Consider the following 19499-nt stretch of genomic DNA (forward strand, 5'->3'; position numbering starts at 1 on the left):
CTTCCTTGGGCTTGGCACAACGGAGGTGTAGGAAAGGGTGGTAGGATCATATGGCACGTCACCCTCCTGGTTGTGTGCCAGTCCATTTAGGGGGAGAGGAACAATCATTGCTTTTGGAACAGTTTAGGGACGACCGGACATGAAAGTCAGGGATCAAGAAGGTCAAGTTGCTACTGCTTGAATGGGCTCCTATTCTGAAAGATATAGCTGATTGTGATCTCTCCTCTATTTTTTGGGATGTAATTTGAGGTTTTTCCTCTTGTATTCTTTTCCTGCTTTGATTTAGCAGTAGGTTTCTTAATAAAATTCTCTTTATCCCTATAAAAAAATAAAAAAATAAAAAAAAAAGAAAAAGAAAAAAGAAAAAGAAAAATCATTATCATCACCATCAGCTATGATACTTCCATGTTCTTGAAAACCTAAGCATAGTCTACTTGGCTACAATTGGTGATCTTGTCTTGGTGGCAATACAAACCAGTAAGTTTAAATGATTTGATTTGGCTCCGTATGCATGTGGTAGGCCATTTTAACCAACACCAAAAAATATATCCTCTCATAAAACTGGAACCACTTCTTCATGGTGGACACAAATCTTTCTTTAATCATCTTATCAATGAAAAATTCTACAAGTGGCTCTGCATGAGACTTTATTGAAGATCTATAGCTTGCTTGATTGGAGACTCTTTTTTAAAATTATTTTTAATACCTTTGGTGATAAGTAAGAGTCAAACGCTTAATGGCGAGAAAGGTGAAGAAAAGGTGGCGAGAGTGAGTGGCGGACGGACGACGAGGGGCAACTGCAACGATGGCAAAGGTAATGAATGGAATCCAAAAGATTCTGGGAAAGGAAAGAAGATAATGGGGGATGAAGTTGTGACTATCGACACTTCAGGAGAGATGGAGGCGAGGGTGCCTAGACTGAAGTTCGAAGGAGAAGCTATAGATCCAACATCCCCAACCCAAGACCCTTGTTGGAATTCCTGACTCTTTTTGTGTCGAGATTCCATGAGGGATGGATGCACATCAATTTCTTGAGAGTTTTTGGGAAAGCTGGTGTTGTAACGGAGGTTATCATCACTGGGGATCGGTATACAGATCGGGGATTCGCGTTTGTTTGGATGAGCAAACAGGAGTTAGAGAGGGCTATTAATTTGTTGAACGAAGAGGATTTTTTAGGTAGGAAGTTGTTAGTACAGAAAGCCAGGTTAGGCCCTGAGGTGAAGAATTCAGAAGAGGGTAACAAAAAATCTTCATCAGGGGGAGTTATTACAGATGTAAGGGAGGGGGTGAGGGGGTCTGTAAATGCAGGAGTAAAGCTTAACATAGACGATGCACCAAACGAGAGGGAACCAGATAAGGTGTGTTCCTTTAGAGACGCAGTGGTGGGGGAAAAGGGGGAATACGGTACATGGGGAGGAAATGGGGGAAGATCGAGTAAATGGATATGGACAGAAGGAGCAAGAGACTAGCATATGATATGCGTTATGCTTGAGACGATACAACTGGCCTAGAACTCATTGTGATGGTCCCTGATAGTCATTACAAAAGAGGGGGCCACCATCACGCAGATCAAACGTTGGCTGGTTGAATGCTGCAACTTGAACGAACGCAATTTCAAAATCAAACCAATAGAGGTTAATGAGGTTTGGATTAACGTTCACCCTGACGTCAATCTCGATCTACTGTTCTTCGCAGGGAATTTGCACAATGATGGACTAGTAGAGAGGATGTAGAGATGGACGGAACACTCAACGTTTGGTGCTTAAGAAGTCCGGTTTCTAATCTAGGGGATCCCTTTGGATTTGTGGTTTACAAATGCTTTTCTAGAGGTGGTTTCCATTTTGGGAGAGGTGATCTCTATAGCTGAAGCAACAAGGGAGAGGAGGTTGGGGTTGTTAGAATTATCATCAGGAGGAAAAGGGCCAAGGCAGTTCCCATCACCATTAAGATTGCAATAGGAGATGACGTCCTGGTGTTGAGGGTGAAAAGGGAGGAAGCGAGGAATCATATCCCAAGATGGGGCGAGATTTGGGGTAACAGTGAGAGGCTAGCTACATCGGGAAGCTGCAAGAGGTGAAGATCGCGAGAAGGACCACCAATTTCTTGCTCCAATAGACCACTGAGTGAAGACCAGATAACCTGCCCCTCATCCCATTGGCGAAGTGCTGGTGGGTGAAGTTTTGGTGAATGGATAAGCGCCACGTAATGTAGAATGCTCCACGGGAGTTGCTGTAACGCCCTGAAATTCGGGGGTCGAGCAAAGCTCTACTCCCGAGTTCCAACGCATCACTTATGCAACATGGATAATGATGTTTAGATGTTGTCCATTAGCAATGCAGTAAACATGAGTGAGATTATACTAAAACAGCATATCATAATCCAGAGTTAATGTAATTTGGCAAGCGGAAGGTTGAAATATATGCATTTAATTATGAAAACGTTTCACAAATTTCGGAGTATGAATATGAAACCGGGCTAAATATATACATTTGTTGTTTCTAACCATATAAATGCGGAAAGTAAATGTGTTCAACTAAACAAGTATCCCAGTAGTCCCTGCGCATCGGTATGAGATCTACATAGATTCGCCTGATAGTTGAACGTAGGAGAACTCTTCCTCCTCGCCTCAGAAGTCCAACTCTGCTGTATAGACCTCGCCATCACCTGCATCTAAACCAGAGTCTGGGTGGTGTTTAAAACACCATCCCAGGTTGGAATGAGTAACTAATTCAGTGGAACTATAAAGTAAAGGTTAACATGTTATCAATTCAGTCAAGCAGTAATGATAAAGCAGTACAACAATTATGTCCTAAGTACTCTTGTTAATGCAGGGATGATATGATATAATGATGCATGCCCTCGCCTGCACTCCCTCAACGACATCATCTCACGGTCGCGCATGCAACACTCACGCTGTGCTCAACTCCATCGCCAAAGGCACATGCAATGCGGTGTATGTGCGTGTTAGCCAAGTTCTTAATTAGACCTATTCATACAGCAGGTTTGGGAAGCTAAGGTACCTCCCTTTATATCATTTACCCAAACAATGATCCATCTAGAGTCATCAATCCTAGTTAATCATATATGATAGGCAAGTTCGAGAGTTTACACTCTAGGTCGCTACGAGAGGCTCGTCACCGTCAGCGTAGGCCTATTTTGTACTCGAGATCACACCACCAAAGCCCTACCAACTGGCAGTCTATTTTCGAAGGCTCGTCACCAACCCGACTGGGGACCACAGCTAGACTGCGCCGAGGTAGGTCGACAGCTCGAATACAATGTCCCATACCACCGTATTCAGCTCACGAGTTTTTTTTTACGGGTTGCTCACTGGTCACTATGGAGAGGCTCGTCACCCCAGCGTAGGCCGACAGCTTGACCACGGTGTCCCATACCACCATGCTCGGCTCATGAGTCTTAGTGGATCGTGGTACCATGGTTGAAACGGGCTTTTACATTGGTAAGTGGTACCTTAGATTCAAGCAGTAGTGTTCATACATAGTAAACACACAATAGGCTAATTGGTTTATTAGACAAGTTCGACTAGTATGAGTGTACGCTGAATTAATCGACATGGTACCATTGTCGACAATCATCGTACGACTCGGATTCACCGAACGCATCAAATTTGACGAGACGAATTCAACCACTCAAACAGGAACTGTTACCGATTGCCTGGACTACGTAGTAGTCCCAATCATACTCAAATGCAGCATGTGGATACATGTGATAATCATATAAGATTTAACAAACAATCCAAGTACAACACTCATTTGAGCATTTCATCAAACATATTGAACATGTTATTGAACATTGCAATTCATCCATAAATTGCGTAATTGAAATCAAGGTTACATGAAGGAATTTATACATATAGTTAAAGTAATCTAGAATCCTATCTCAACACCCTTAATAAATTCAAATCATCAGACAATTTCTCATTCAGACATATTATCAAACACTTAGACTGCACATTTCTAAATAAATAGACTAGATTAGTTATGACATGAACTATAGCAATTTCCTACACAACATAGGTTATAAAACATATAACAAACATGGATCTAAGATTAAAAATCATGACAAGCATAATTCACCATTTCATGTTCATTCAAGCATTTCAGCAAACACATGGAATGCATTTTGTATACAACCTAGTTTACACATATATGATATATTGAAAACGTCGTAACTAAGATCATATGGCAGCAATCAAGCCAGACATAAATCATTAACTGACATTGAAAGCCTTGAAAACCATAACCTAAACGTTTATAGTCCGCACCTTTTGCCGGTACGCCGATTACGAACTTGGTTCGAACCCTACGCCTGTCTACGGCACAACGGCTACCTAAATCACGAAAAAGGTTAGCTATTTCGCTGATTCTTTTACTTGGATTCCTAAAATGAGATTAGGGTTAGGATTCCTTACCCAAATCGAAGTTGAAGACGATCGTGAAGCGATGTGGAAGGGTGAATCGAAGCGTGGAGTTGTGGGAGAGAATCCCAGCAATGATCTCCCACTCTCTCCTCTCCTCACACTTTTCTCCTCTTTTCTCTTCTCTCTCCTAGGGTTTGGAGCAAATTCGTATGTGAGAGAGAAGGGGTGGGTTAAGGGTCTTATATAGGCCCAGAACTGGTTCAAATGGCCCTAGGGCCATGGTATACTTAGGTTATAGCCAAAGGGAGTGTTTCTGATAAACGGGGCCCATCTGGAGGTCCATTACTCACCTAAGGCGTAGGGTAAGTTCCTTGGCAATAGATCTAGGCCAGGTTAAGATTTTAGTTCGATCAGATTTGTGGATCAACCGTGGAGGACCAGTTTTAGTTCAACGGCTATCGTCGCTCGATCAGGGCCACAAGTACACTGACCTGTGAAGGGAAATTTTCCTGATCCAAGGGTGTAGTTGGGTCAGAATCTGACGGTTTGAAACCTTAAATTTGGCCCGCAAGCGAACGGCCCAAATCACTCAAATCTGAGTTCATTTTTTAAATATATTCGCGTTTCCCGCACACTTCGCTCCGGGCTCAAGTTGTATGTTTCTAGATGCTATTTGGATTCGGTTCCTGCGATGGTTGTCAAGCCCAGTAAGGTGGTCATAACCTTATAGTTTCGCGGTCATTGGACTTTCGACATGCGGTTTAGGTCCAATACGGAGTTCCATTGTGCTCTTGTGAGCAACTGGGTTTTGAGATTGCTCCTAGGTTTTTAAGTAATATTGAGTTAGTGATTTTAATGGTTTTGAGTCTTGTAGTTTGTATAGAAAGTGGTTCAAGCCAAATCCATCGATTGTTTAGTTTACTACTTAACTACGTGTCGCCCAATTACGACAGACTAGGTTGCTCTATCAAAATCACCTATTTATTTTGTTAGATTCCATAAGACTAATGGCCCAAAATTCATTTTTATTTATATATTTACTATTATAGTAAATTTAAGTTTAAGTATTGTTCTCCATCATTTAAATGTTAGGATTAGCGTCTACTATGAAAGTACTTAGAAAAATGTGAAGAATAAGGTGGTGAAAGGTGAGATTTGTGAAGGAAATGGGTGAAAAGGGATTTTAAACTTTGAGATTGAGTTCTGAGAAGTCAATAAGGTCTTATGATCGACCTATTGCCTAAAGACGTCCAACTCTAGGTTGGCAAAAATCCGGGACGTTACAATCTACCCCCCTTAAAAATAATTTCGTCCTTGAAATTGGCTAATGGTAATAAGTAAAGATTTTATTATTTCTTTTGCCTAAGTTTTATTGATTCAAGTTTATATGCGTGGTAGGGTGTATACTATCTATGCTAGTCTGGCTTACTTTAGTCTATCCTCCTTAAAACTTTTTCGCCCTGAAATTGGCTAAGGCTCCTATTGGGTCCGTATTTAACGAGCGCATTTGGGGATGCAGTGACCTTGGCTATTTTTGATTCAGCTCGTACCCATTGTTAGGCCTATTCTTTAATATGAATTGGTTTAATACTCGAACCCTAATTGCTTTCCTTCAATGACTTCATTATTGACATTCTAAGGAAGATTCAGATCCTATTAGTGACCTAAACTTACGTGTAACCTGGATCAATTTCCTTCGATCTTGGGCCAGTTGGCTATTAGCCCACCAAGCTTTCGTTGCACCTATGAGTGGGTAGACAAGTGTACCTACTTAACCCGACTGAGTTCATAACTTTTCTACCCCCCTTAAAAATTATTTTTACTCTCAAGGCTCAAGAATCTATGTCCCGATCCGTATGTTGGAACAAGGTGCAACTTAGGACCTATCCCTGACATGAAATGGGAAACGACCTCTCAATACATTAGTCTTCCTTCCATCGATGATGTGTACTATGGCATTGGTACCTATGGTCATAGAAAGGAGCTAAAAATGATGGGTGTTGTGGTTGATTTCAGGGACGGGTGTGAGTGTGTGGCAAGATGCCTAATTCTACCAAAGGACTTTTGCCACGGTCTCGACTTACCTTCTTTAATCATGCCCAATTTAATACTGTAAGATGATCTATACATTATTAGTACGTAAGGAATTTGGGCAAAATAGGTTAACAGGCAGACTATCTTTCTAAGTTAATATGCACAATATGTATACTAGAATGGTCTGTGATTCGGGACCTAATTCCTAACTGTCTGTTGCCCATTTGAGAAATTTTTTGGGCCTAAAAAAAAAATCTCTATTGGCTATATATTCTTAACACTTCTCAAAGATGAAGTAATAAACTTTTGGTTGTAAGTGGTCGGGCCAACATGGAAGGAAAGTTGTGTAGTGGGTCTGAGCCGGATACATAGACCTTCTGCCTAGTCTATGACAAAAAATTTGTCGTATCAGTTCTTAATCCTAGTTGATCCCGATCTTCTGCTTGATCAGAACATTGAGTTCATTGGTAACTACCAGGATTTAGAATTCGATTCAAACCGCGAATACTTCGCTTATATATAGTTCCTCTACTCCATGTTCCCGATCGTAATAAGTCCTTGGGAAGGCAATTCTAAGGGGTGTGTTGACTTGACCTAACGTTTAATCCGAGGGATATATAAGTTTTCTCTAAGCGTGACTAGTTTCTAAGTCAAAACAACTTTCCTAAGAGTTATTAAAGAAGCTTATAAGTATCAAGTAGATCCAACGAAAGAGTGAGGTCTCACTCCAACCTAATCAAGCCGACTAAGTCTATCATTCAATTATCTTAGCATAATCAGTCTTTTACATTCATTAGTATAACCAGTAGCCTAGTCTTAATTAAGGAGTAGCGGTAATCCAATAGTTGTAATCCAAGGTCTACGCTCATACGCTAGGTGATTTCATACCATTTCTAATACAAGAAATTGTTTTATCAGTTAGGGTCAAAAGTTGTTTGATTGGAATTGAGTTGCCCGAACTTGAATTTAACTGCACTCGAGCACTTCACATATGCCCATACCCGTTAGAGAGGTCCTAGGGTTCACGTTATTAATTTCTTGGGTCTCCTATACTGTCTGATTTTATATAATCTTCATTCCCAAGGTCCTAGGGTAGTTCTATACCCTTTTCTGGCACTTTTAGTTAGTCTATTATTTTAATTATTTTTCTAGTAGTTCGTCATCAAGTCTACTTCATCTTCATCAAATTTCATTAGATTTCGTGTTGTAGATAAATTCTAAAAATTATAAAAGCAGCAGCTGTCCAAACTAATGATTTTCGGACAGTTGTCACAACGACATATATTTATCTATATTAAAATTTTTGTTATATTTTTCATTTATTTTTATATGAAACTAGACTTATCAAGCTTCAATTTAGCTTTTGAACCACCTAAATCAGAGTTATAACGAGGGAGATATGACTTTTTGAAGTCGGACGAAAGTTGCAGAAAACAGGCCACCCGGCCCGCTGGACCGCGAGGCCTCGTGGTAAGCGCGATTCCATCGCGGTTCGCTGGACCTTGGGGTGATGGCTCGCCCTGGGGGTGCCGAAAATGTGTGGGACCCACCTCGGGTCCCCTCGATTTGCGTCGTTTGGGCCCCCGAGTCCGTTTGATGTGGTTTCGGGTTCCATCTCGCGTATATTCACGCTTTCCGGGTCCTTTGAGTGTGGAATACACCGAATTATGGTCTAAACCCGTCGATTGACGGTCTAGAAAGGAATTGGGATCATCTCACATGATCACAGGAGCATACGGGTCATACTTCAACTGTCAGTTTCGCTCGTTGGCGAAACTTGGGATTCTAATGTGGTTTCTAGATTCTATCGCCCCCTCCTAACTCAGAGTGCGTCAGAATGTATTGTGTTACCATAACCCAAGTCCAGTTTAATCCGAATCATGCTTTGATACCATCTTGTAACGCCCTGAAATTTGGGGGTCGAGCAAAGCTCTACTCCCGAGTTCCAACGCATCACTTATGCAACATTGATAATGATGTTTAGATGTCGTCCATTAGCAATGCAGTAAACATGAGTGGGATTTTACTAAAACAACATATCATACTTCAGAGTTAATGTAATTTGGCAAGCGGAAGATTAAAATATATGCATTTAATTATGAAAACGTTTCACAAATTTTGGAGTATGAATATGAAACCGGGCTAAATATATACATGTGTTGTTTCTAACCATATAAATGCGGGAAGTAAATGTGTTCAACTAAACAGGTATCCCAGTAGTCCCTGTGCATCGGTATGAGATCTACATAGATCTGCCCGATAGTTGAACGTAGGAGAACTCTTCCTCCTGGCCTACGAAGTTTAACTCTGCTGTATACACCTCGCCATCACCTGCATCTAAATCAGAGTCTGGTTGGTGTTTAAAACACCGTCCTAGGTTGGAATGAGTAGCTAATTCAATGTAACTATAAAGTAAAGGTTAACATGTTATCAATTCAGTTAAGCAGTAATGATAAAGCAGTACAACAATCATGTCCTAAGTACTCTTGTTAATGCAGGGATGATATGCTATAATGATGCATGCCCTCGCCTGCACTCCCTCAGTGACATCATCTCACGGTCGCGCATGCAACACTCCCGCTGTGCTCAACTCCATCGCCAAAGGCACATGCAATGTGGTGTATGTGTGTGTTAGCCAAGTTCTTAATTAGACCTATTCATACAGCAGGTTTGGGAAGCTAAGGTACCTCCCTTTATATCATTTACCCAAACAATGATCCATCTAGGGTCGTCAATCCTAGTTAATCACATACGATAGGCAAGTTCGAGAGTTTATACTCAAGGTCGCTACGAGAGGCTCGTCACCGTCATCGTAGGCCTATTTTGTACTCGAGGTCACACCATCAACGCCCTACCAACTGGTAGTCTATTTTCGAATGCTCGTCACCAACTCGACTGGGGACCACAGCCAGGCTGCGCCGGGGTAGGCCGACAGCTCGAATACAGTGTCCCATACCACCGTATTCGGCTCACGAGTTTTGTTTTTCTTTTTTCGGGTTGCTCACTGGTCACTACGGGAAGGCTCGTCACCCCAGCGTAGGCCGACAACTCGACTACGGTGTCCCATACAACCATGCCCGGCTCATGATTCTTAGCAGATCGTGGTACCATGGTTGAAATGATCTTTTACATTGGTAAGTGATACCTTAGATTCAAGCAGTAGCGTTCATACATAGTAAACACATAATAGGTCAATTGGTTTATTAGACAAGTTCGACTGGTACGAGCATACGCTGAATTAATTGACATGGTACCACTGTCGACAATCATCGTACAACTCGGATTCACCGAACGCATCAAATGTGGCGAGACTAATTCGGCCACTCAAACAGGAATTGTTACCGATTGCCTGGACTACTTAGTAGTCCTAATCATACTCAAATGCAGCATGTGGATATATGTGATAATCATATAAGCATTTAACAAATAATCCAAGTACAACACTCATTTGAGCATTTCATCAAACATATTGAACATGTTACCGAACATTGCAATTCATCCATAAATTGCGTAATTGAAATCAAGGTTACATGAAGGAATTTATACATAAAGTTAAAGTAATCGAGAATCTTATCTCAACACACTTAATAAATTCAATTCATTGGACAATTTCTTATTCAGACATATTATCAAACGCTTAGACTACACAGTTCTAAATACATAGACTAGATTAGTTATAACATGAACTATAGCAATTTCCTACACAACATAGGTTATAAAACATATAACAAACATGGATCTAAGATTGGAAATCCTGACAAGCATAATTCACCATTTCATGTTCATTCAAGCATTTCAGCAAACACATGGAATGCATTTTGTATACAACCTAGTTTACACATATATGATATATTGAAAATGTCGTAACTAAGATCATATGGGAGCAATCAAGCCAGACATAAATCATTAGCTGACATTGAAAGCCTTGAAAACCATAACCTAAACGTTTATAGTCCGCACCTTTCGCCGGTACGCCGATTACGAACTCAGTTCGAACCCTACGTCTTTGTCTACGGCACAACGGCTACCTAAATCACGAAAGAGGTTAACTATTTCGCTGATTCTTCTACTTGGATTCCTAAAACGAGATTAGGGTTAGGATTCCTTACCCAAATCGAAGTTGAAGACGATCGTGAAGCGATGTGGAAGGGTGAATCGAAGCGTGGAGTTGTGGGAGGGATTCCCAGCAACGATCTCCCACTCTTTCTCTTCTATCCTCACACTTTTCTCCTCTTTTCTCTCTTCTCTCTCTTAGGGTTTGGAGCAAATTCGTATGTGAGAGAGAAATGGTGGGTTAAGGGTCTTATATAGGCCCAGAACTGGTTCAAATGGCCCTAGGGCCATGGTATACTTAGGTTATAGCCAAAGGGAGTGTTTTTGATAAACGGGGCCCATCTGGAGGTCCATTACTCACCTACGGCGTAGGGTAAGTTCCTTGGCAATGGATCTAGGCTAGGTTTAGATTTCAGTCCGATCGGATTTGTGGATCGACCGTGGAGGACCAGTTTTAGTTCAACGGCTATCGTCGCTCGATCAGGGCCACAAGTACACTGACTTGTGTAGGGAAATTTCCCTGATCCAAGGGTGTAGTTGGGTTAGAATCTGACGGTCTGAAACCTTAAATTTGGCCCACAAGCGAACGGCCCAAATCACTCAAATCTGAGTTCATTTTTTAAATATATTCGCATTTCCCGCATACTTCGCTCCGGGCTCAAGTTGTACGTTTCTAGATGCTATTTGGATTCGGTTCCCGCGATGGTTGTCAAGCCCAGTAAGGTGGTCATAACCTTATAGTTTCGCGGTCATTGGACTTTCGACACGCGGTTTAGGTCCAATACGGAGTTCCATTGTGCTCTTGTGAGCAACTGGGTTTTGAGATTGCTCCTAGGTTTTTAAGTAATATTGAGTTAGTGATTTTAAGGTTTTGAGTCTTGTAGTTTGTATAGAAAGTGGTTCAAGCCAAATCCATCGATTGTTTAGTTTAGTACTTTACTACGTGTCGCCCAATTACGACAGACTAGGTTGCTCTATCAAAATCACCTATTTATTTTGTTAGATTCCATAAGACTAATGGCCCAAAACCCATTTTTATTTATATATTTACTATTATAGTAAATTTAAGTTTAAGTGTTGTTCTCAATCATTTAAATGTTAGGATTAGTGTATACTATGAAAGTGCTTAGAAAAATGTGAAGAATAAGGTGGTGAAAGGTGAGATTTGTGAAGGAAATGGGTTGAAAAGGGATTTAAAATTTTTGGATTGAGTTCTGAGAAGTCAATAAGGTGTTATGATCGACCCATTGCCTAAGGACGTCTAACTCCAGGTTAGCAAAAATCCGGGACGTTACAGTTGCTCCTGACGTTAGCGCAACATCGAGCCTCCATGTCTATGTTTCAGAGACTGAACCTATCCCTGATCGTAGTAGCGTGGAGACACTTGGCAGTTTCGAGTTAGGTTTGAGTGTGGTTCGAACCAGTGTCGAAGAGAGGAGTTAGCTCTTGCTTTGGCCTTACAGGAAGACACCCTGTAGGCTTCTTCCATGCGGATCTTGACACGTGGCTTCTCGCACGTGCATATATCAAAAGCTTTCGTCTTATCTCTAGCATGTGCGGATAACTTGGCTCTACCGGCTCATATCTTTAGTTGTGGCACGTGGGATGGTTTGCCCCTTAAAGCTCGAGCGATTGAACAACCTTTTCGACTTCAATTAGCAAAGTTTCAAAATGATCCAGCAAATCAAGCTTCGCTTGATCTCCCTCATAATTCCATCGCTTCCACCCCACAAATTTCGAGCTGGCAATAATGACAAGTGACTCGATTTCAGACAAAATAGACGAAATTGCATTAGAGCAATGGTTCTTTGGACGAATGGGTAGATGCGTCTATAGCCAAAGACATGGACAATTCAGAGGTAGAAGATTTGTTGGATGGGGCAGTTATCATCACGCCACTTTGTGCATCCAATGTCGACGATGTCTTGGAGGCCGAAGATCTCATGCAGCTGGCGGTGATCGACAACAGTTGTGGCCACATTCCAAATGAAGATTCCATCACAGAAGGACAAATTCAATGGTCCAAGTATGTTCTTGGTAGGGTTGGGGGCAGGGTAGGTATGTCCTTTGGGCCTTGCAATGAGGATGTTATTGACTTTCACCATTTTGTCGGAAATAAAGCGATTGAAAGACTGTAGGAGCTGCAGAATTTAGAGGGCAAAAGGTCTCCTAAAGGCTTTAGAGATCTCCTTAGCCTTGAATGTGTTCCATCAATCACGACTCGGCAAGTAGATCAGGCACGACCAAGAGGGGAAGATTGGGGAAAGCAGGTGACCAATGATAGTTCTATCATGGAATGTTAGAGGTTTGGGGTGCAAGGTCAAAAGAGAGCAAGTTAGAAAATTTTGCTCCAAGGCGAAAGCAGAAATCATTGCACTGCATGAGATTCAAGCTATTGATATAGGCATGCTTGATTCAGTATGGGGAATTAAAAATAAGGGATGTGAATCTATTAATTTTGTGTGTGTGTGGGGGGGGGGGGGGGGGGGGGGTGGGGGTTGGGAATTTTGATGTGTGGAAGAGGGTTGATTCCTTTTTGGGCTCTTTTTCCTTATCTATATTGCTGCAAGAAATCTCCTCGGGTAACCAATGGGTTTTCTCCTCTGTCTACGGACCGTTCTAGTAATTTGATAGAATAGTTCTGGGTTGAACTAGACTGCATCAGGTAGAAATGAGATTTCCCTTGGTGTGTGGGGGGCAAGGTGTTTTGTAACGGTAGCAGTGACCGTAACGGCTGCCACTGTTACCTTTATGATACGGGGCATGACCGCTGTTACGGCCGTTATGGCTTCTCTTTTTTTTTTTTATTGAGAAAAACCCCAAAAAAACTGTATCTGCCCTATAATGTTGATTAAAAAGTATGAAAAACCTGTATATGTCCCGTAATAGACCGTTACGGGGCTATTATGGCCTTTATAGGGGATGTAACCCGCCGTTAACGACAAATACGGGTCATTTTTTATTTTTTTTTCCATAACGGCTGTTACGGCCATTACAACCCCGTAACGTGTAACGATTGCCACTGTTACCTTTACGTAACGGCCTTTACAGCACACCATGGTGGACGAGAAGTCCAATAGGGGTAGAATGACTACTAATATGTTGAGGTTTGTTCACCAGGTTGCCGGACACAGAATGGTGGATCTACCACTTGAAGGTGCTAAATTTACGTGGTCCAATGGGCAAATAAATCCGAGTCTTTCTAGGCTAGATAGATTTTTGGTCTCCTTAAGCTGGATCAAAAATATCTGCTAGTGCGACAGAGGGGTTTGTCAAGACTGATTTTCGACCATCAACCTATTATCTTTGATAGGGATGGGTTGGCCTGTTGGAAGTCCGGGCTTAGCCCGCCTTGGGCCGGGTTTGGGCTTGAGTACTATGCCCTCAGGCCAATGTTTCAAGCCCGTTTTTTAATCGGGCTGGGCTTGGACCCAAGGGTCCAAAAGTCCAATAGCTCGATAGCCCGGCTCACCCATTTGGTAGAGTTTAAAACACTTCAAAATTTAAATGCCATTTTAACTTTTAGGCAGAGGGAAAAGGTAGATGGAACTTTTAGGCGGAGGGAAAAGTCGGAGGTAAAAGCTATTTCACCAGGGAGGAGTTTGCGAGTTAGGGTGGGCTCCCCATTGGTGTTCATGCAAAATCCACCCGACCACCAGGTTTTTCACCCCATGATAGGCTTAGAGACCAAAAATCAACCTTGTCCGTAACTTTGGTGAACCACACAATTGGAAAAGGTGTACAAGTTAATGCTCACCGTCCAAACTCTTTCCCTTTGTCCAACCCATATGAATAATGGATGGGCCTGGTTCTTCTGTCTCAGGCATAAGTTTTTGTTTTCTATCTAACGGTTGGAGTGGATTTTGCATAAGCATCACGGTGGACCCTGTAAATATCAAGGATGGATGTCTCTTTCCCTACTTTTTTCCTTCGTATGTCCCACCTGAATCATGGAGCATCCTGATTTTTTGTATATTTGCATAAAATAGAATTACACATATAATGGTCAGATTGGATTTAACTTAAACATCATGGTGGGTCTCTAAAAGAAAAAAAATGGTTCTCAAGAAAATTTATTTCGTACAAAGATATACAACTATCACTTGGGTGGATGCCCCAAGGTGATTTAGGTTAGGTATGGTGCTTGCCTCACCCAAGACCTGCTTCCCTTACTGTGGGGTCCACCTTGATGTATATATTCTATATCCACACCATCCATCCATTTTTTCATATCATTTTAGTGCTTGGTCAGAAAAATTAAGTAGATTAAATTCTCAGGTGGACCAAGCCCTAGTAAACAGTGGTGATTGAATAACCTACTATTAAAACTATATTATGGCCCACCATAATCTTTGCATAATTTTTTTATGCCACCCAACTTGTTAATAATTTCAAATAAACCCAGTGAAAGGAGATGACGAATATCAGATTGATTCAAAACTTCTCAGGCCCATTAATGTTTAGTAACGACTGTTTCTATGGTGTGGTCCACCTGAGAATTGGATGTGCTTAACTTTTTGGCTTATGTCAGAAAATGATCTGGAAAAACGGATGGACTCTGGATATAGAAAAAATACATCAAGGTGGGCCCCATGGTAAGGGACACACTATCTTAGGTGAGGACGGGCCGAACATAATCGCTCGTGTCCCAAGGGGTTTTTTCGGGACGTGCTTTCGGTGGATCCTTGAATCCACCAAGTTGGGTAGATCCTTGACTGTGGGGCCCACGTTGATCTGTTTATCATATATCCAATTCGTCCATACATTTAGCCATAGTATTTTAGGACATGAGTTCAATCATTTAGCAGATCCAAATCTTAGTTGGATGACACCACAGAAAATAGTGGTGATTAGCCATTACAAACTTTTTGTAGGCTATAAAAGTTTTGGATCAAGCTTAAATTTGTGTGGTCCCTTCATCTAGGTTTATGTGATCTTATCAATAGATTGGATTAAAAATAAACATTTCGATGCCCCTAGGAAGTTTTTAATGGTAAGAGTTCAATAACCACTATTTCCTTATGGTGTGGATGCTCCCAACGGTTTCCTTTTGTGTGGCCCATCTGGATCACAAGTCAAGCCTAATTTTGTAACCCTTGGCCTAAGGCGGGATTGCATGTGTAATGGTCAGAGTAGATCTTATATAGACATTATGTTTGGCCCATAAAAATCAAGGGTGCCCCTTTAGTTTTTTTTTTTTTCAAGAATTCTTTCACCTAACAGAGGATGCCGGCCATTCTTTTGTATGGATCCCACCTGAGCTAGCTCCCCTATCTGGGGTGGATTTAATATAAACATCATGATGGGCCCACCAGAGCTAGCAACCATAACCGGTTGGACATTTTTGTTAAAAGAAATGCAAGAGTTGCTTCCTCCTCTGACTATCCATCTCCAACTCCCTCACCTCCTCCAACCTATCATTCCTGTCTCTCTCCTCCCGCTTACTTCAACCAAGCATTAGTTACAACCAGCCCCTTGTCACAACCAGTGTTTCAAATATCGACGATATCGGCCAATATATCCCACGATATATATTGTTTCCCACCCGTGCGATACGTAACTCACAAGTGGTGGGATATATCCCACATGTTCGATTCGATGTGCTTTTTTTTTTTTCGATCCTTTTTTTTCTGTAAATCATGTTAAATCAGTGTCAAATTGTTACAAATCCATGATTTTTCATGTTTTGGGAGATTCGATTTCGAGATTTGGTGAAGGATCGAGTTGCAGAAAATTGAATAAAATCAAAATCAAACATGTAACCTTATCTAGTGATTCTTCTTTTGCTTTTGAATGTATTGCTTGTGTTTCCACGTCTTCTTACATTTCTAAATTATATGAATAAACTTTGAATATACTTGCATCAATGCAGTTAGACAACGCATATATTAGGACCCTGTACAGAGAAAACCTATTATGTGCACTTGTTTTTTGTAATGTTTTGATTTGTAAGTGTATTGATGTTATTTTTAACAATCACTGAAATTTCATTGAAAAATTCGACCAATTTCCAATGTTTCCCCATGTTTCCAACAATGGCGATACATTACGCGATACAACCAATATATCCCATGCAATAACCGATACGTATCCGTATCCTAAGGGTGCGATACATAATGCGGTACCGATATTTCGAACACTAGTCACAACTACACCCTTGGGGCTATTGCAGCAAGGGCTTTTAGCCATGACAATAGGTTCCTCTCTCTCTCTCTCTCTCTCTCTCTCGACTGCGGGGCCCACTAAATCACAGATCTACCCACAGATGTGGGACCCACTAAATCATAGATATCCCCAAATAGATGTGGGGCCCACCAAAACATAGTTTTACCAAAAAAAAAAAAAAAATCATGTTAGGCTCGGGCCGGGTCCTGTATAACTATTTCGGGCTGGACTATTTTAGCCTGTCATAGACCCGGGCCGGGTTTGGGAGTTGGTTAAATAATTTGGGCTGGGCTTGGACAGTGTATGGGCAGCCCTAATCCGACCCATTGACACCCCTAATCTTTGAGGTTCCGAATGACAACGGGGGCCCCAAACTGTTCATATTTGAGTTAGCTTGGTTAGAAATTGAGGGTTGTAGGGAGTGCATTAGTGATTGGTGGAGATCGCTGCAGGTTTGTGGGTATGCTAGTTTTAGGTTGAGCTCTAAGCTTTAGACAGCTGAAAGAAAAAAAATAAAATCAAAGGGTGGAAACAAGATGTTTTAAAAAATCGGGAGGCAGAGTTTGATGGTATGGCTTCGAAGATTAACGATATTGACCACCTATTAGAGGAAGATCGAGAATTTTCGGTTGAGAATAGGGACAAAAGGTCAGAACTTTTTGCCAAATATGCTAAGCGTTAGAAAGAAGAGGAAATCAAATGGCGACAATGTTCTAGATAGGTTTGGTCAAGTGAGGGAGACAAAAATACTCGCTACTTTCACAAGATAGCTAGTGCTTGAGCTAGATGCAATCGCATTAGTAGCTTGATAGTGGGCGGTAAGAGAATATCGAATAAGGGTATGATTTGTGAGTCGATTGTATCCTTCTATGAGAATCTTCTTTCGGGTGTCTCTTGAAATACGCCACCACGTCTTGACAACTTGGACTTCAACAAAATCTCCGTCGAAGACTCTTCTTCTCTTGAGCCTCCTTTCTCAGAAGAGGAGGTTAAATGTGCCATCGATTCCTTACGTGGTGATAAAGCTCCTGGTCCTGATGGATTCCCTATGACATTTTTTCCAAAATTTCTGGGATACAATAATTTTTATTTTTATTTTAAAGATGCTATGGAGTTCATGGTCGAATTTACGAGCGGAGTTGGCTAAAAGTGAGATGCTTGGGGTTCATGTTCCGGATGATGATTTTTGTCAGCTGGCGAATCTATTTGGTTGTAAATCAAGTTCTTTTCCATCCTCGTACTTGGGTCTTCCTCTTTGCATAGGTAAGCCAACCAAGCATCTTTGGGATAGGGTTATTGAAAGAATTGAGAGGAAGCTAATTAGTTGGAAGTGTTGGACCCTATCTTTTGGCGGTCAGCTAACTCTCATTAAAGAAGCTTTCTCCAATATACTTCACGTCTCTCTTCAAATGTCATAAGTCGGTGCTGGATAGAATTGAAAGAATGACAAGAGACTTCTTTTGGAGATGGGCTAACGATGGACACAAGTTCCACCTCCTAAATTTTGGGGGGGGGGGGGGTGTCGGGGTGGTTCTGCAATCCTATTTCGGAAGGGGGAGCAAGGCTTAAGGAATTGGGTCTTATTAATACTACACTTCTCAGTAAGTGGCTTTGAAAATTGGGAACCGCATCGAAAGGGCTTTGGAAAAATGTTATTGTTGGCATGTATGGCATGCAGGAGGGAGGTTGGATGATCAAATCCTCCTTCCTATATTCGGCCTCTGCAGTTTGGAAGGCAATAACGGCTATAGAGCATCTCTTTCGGTAGGGAGTAGCTTTCAGTCTTGGTGATGGGAAGCGCATACGTTTCTGGGTTGATGTGTGGTGTGGTAATAATCCACTCCAAGTTATGTTCCCTAGAATTGTGGTGATAGCCACGACCATTTCGCCTCTATTTAGCATTGCTATTCTTTCTGTGGCAAGTCGATTATGTGAGTCCTCCTTTTCGAAGTAATATGTCGGAGGAAGAGATTGCAGAGTTAGTGCCCCTTCTGGATCTTCTCAATAGCATATCCCCTTCGACTCAAGAAGAAGACTCTATGATTTGGTGCGCTCACCGCTCTGGTAGATTCTTCGTGCGCTCTTTCTTCTCAGTTCTGACAGTGGGGCCCTCATAGTCCCCTGCCTATTCACCCTTTTCACCACTGGTTTTATGGGGCTCTTCCTTGGGTGGCAGTGTTCATGTGGCTAGTGGCTAGAAAGAGTGTTAACAGTTGATAACCTACAACGCAGGTCTTTCATTCTTCCAAAAATATGCCTCATGTGCATGAAGAGTGCAAAATCGATCGATCACCTTTTTATTCATTGTCCTTTTGCGAGGGAGGTATGGGGATATATTTCCTTAGATCGACTAATACGCCTTGGGTGATGTCGAAATCTGTGGTGGCCCTCTTATGGGCTTGACATGGGAGGGGTGGGAGGAAAGATGCTAAAGCAACGTGGAGGCTTCTTATAATAGCTATCCTTTGGGCTATTTGGAAAGAACAGAATGGGCAGTGCTTCAGAAATGAGCTCTCTTCGGTTGAGAGGGTGGTGGGCATCATCAAGGGATTTGTTCTCGAATGGGCTTCAGTTGTAAAAGAAGCTAAGGCAACTATTCCCTTGCTTGTACCTATGACTTAGTGTTTGTATTCTTTATTGCCTTTGGCGAGCACCTTAATAAATTTTTTGTTACCTCTAAAAAAAGTACCTAAGAACTTCTCAACAAAAGTATGCTTGCAAAGTATTCCCCCATCAACACAATCTTGATTCACGCAACATCAAGTCATATATTCTTTCTTCTTCAACAATGCATCTCAACCTTTTTAAGGTGAGTTTTGAAAGATATGGAAGCGTAAAACTTTTGCAAAATTCAGATCTTTAGAAT

The 19499-nt window shown here is 41.6% G+C and overlaps 1 protein-coding gene across 2 annotated transcripts in view; it reads left to right on the forward strand.

Moving 5' to 3' along the window:
- LOC131231204 (uncharacterized) overlaps positions 1–19499 on the forward strand; it is a 117453-nt gene that overhangs the window by 85495 nt on the left and 12459 nt on the right. The window lies entirely within an intron of this gene.

Source organism: Magnolia sinica, chromosome 17, assembly GCF_029962835.1.
Source record: "Magnolia sinica isolate HGM2019 chromosome 17, MsV1, whole genome shotgun sequence".
NCBI lineage: Eukaryota > Viridiplantae > Streptophyta > Magnoliopsida > Magnoliales > Magnoliaceae > Magnolia > Magnolia sinica.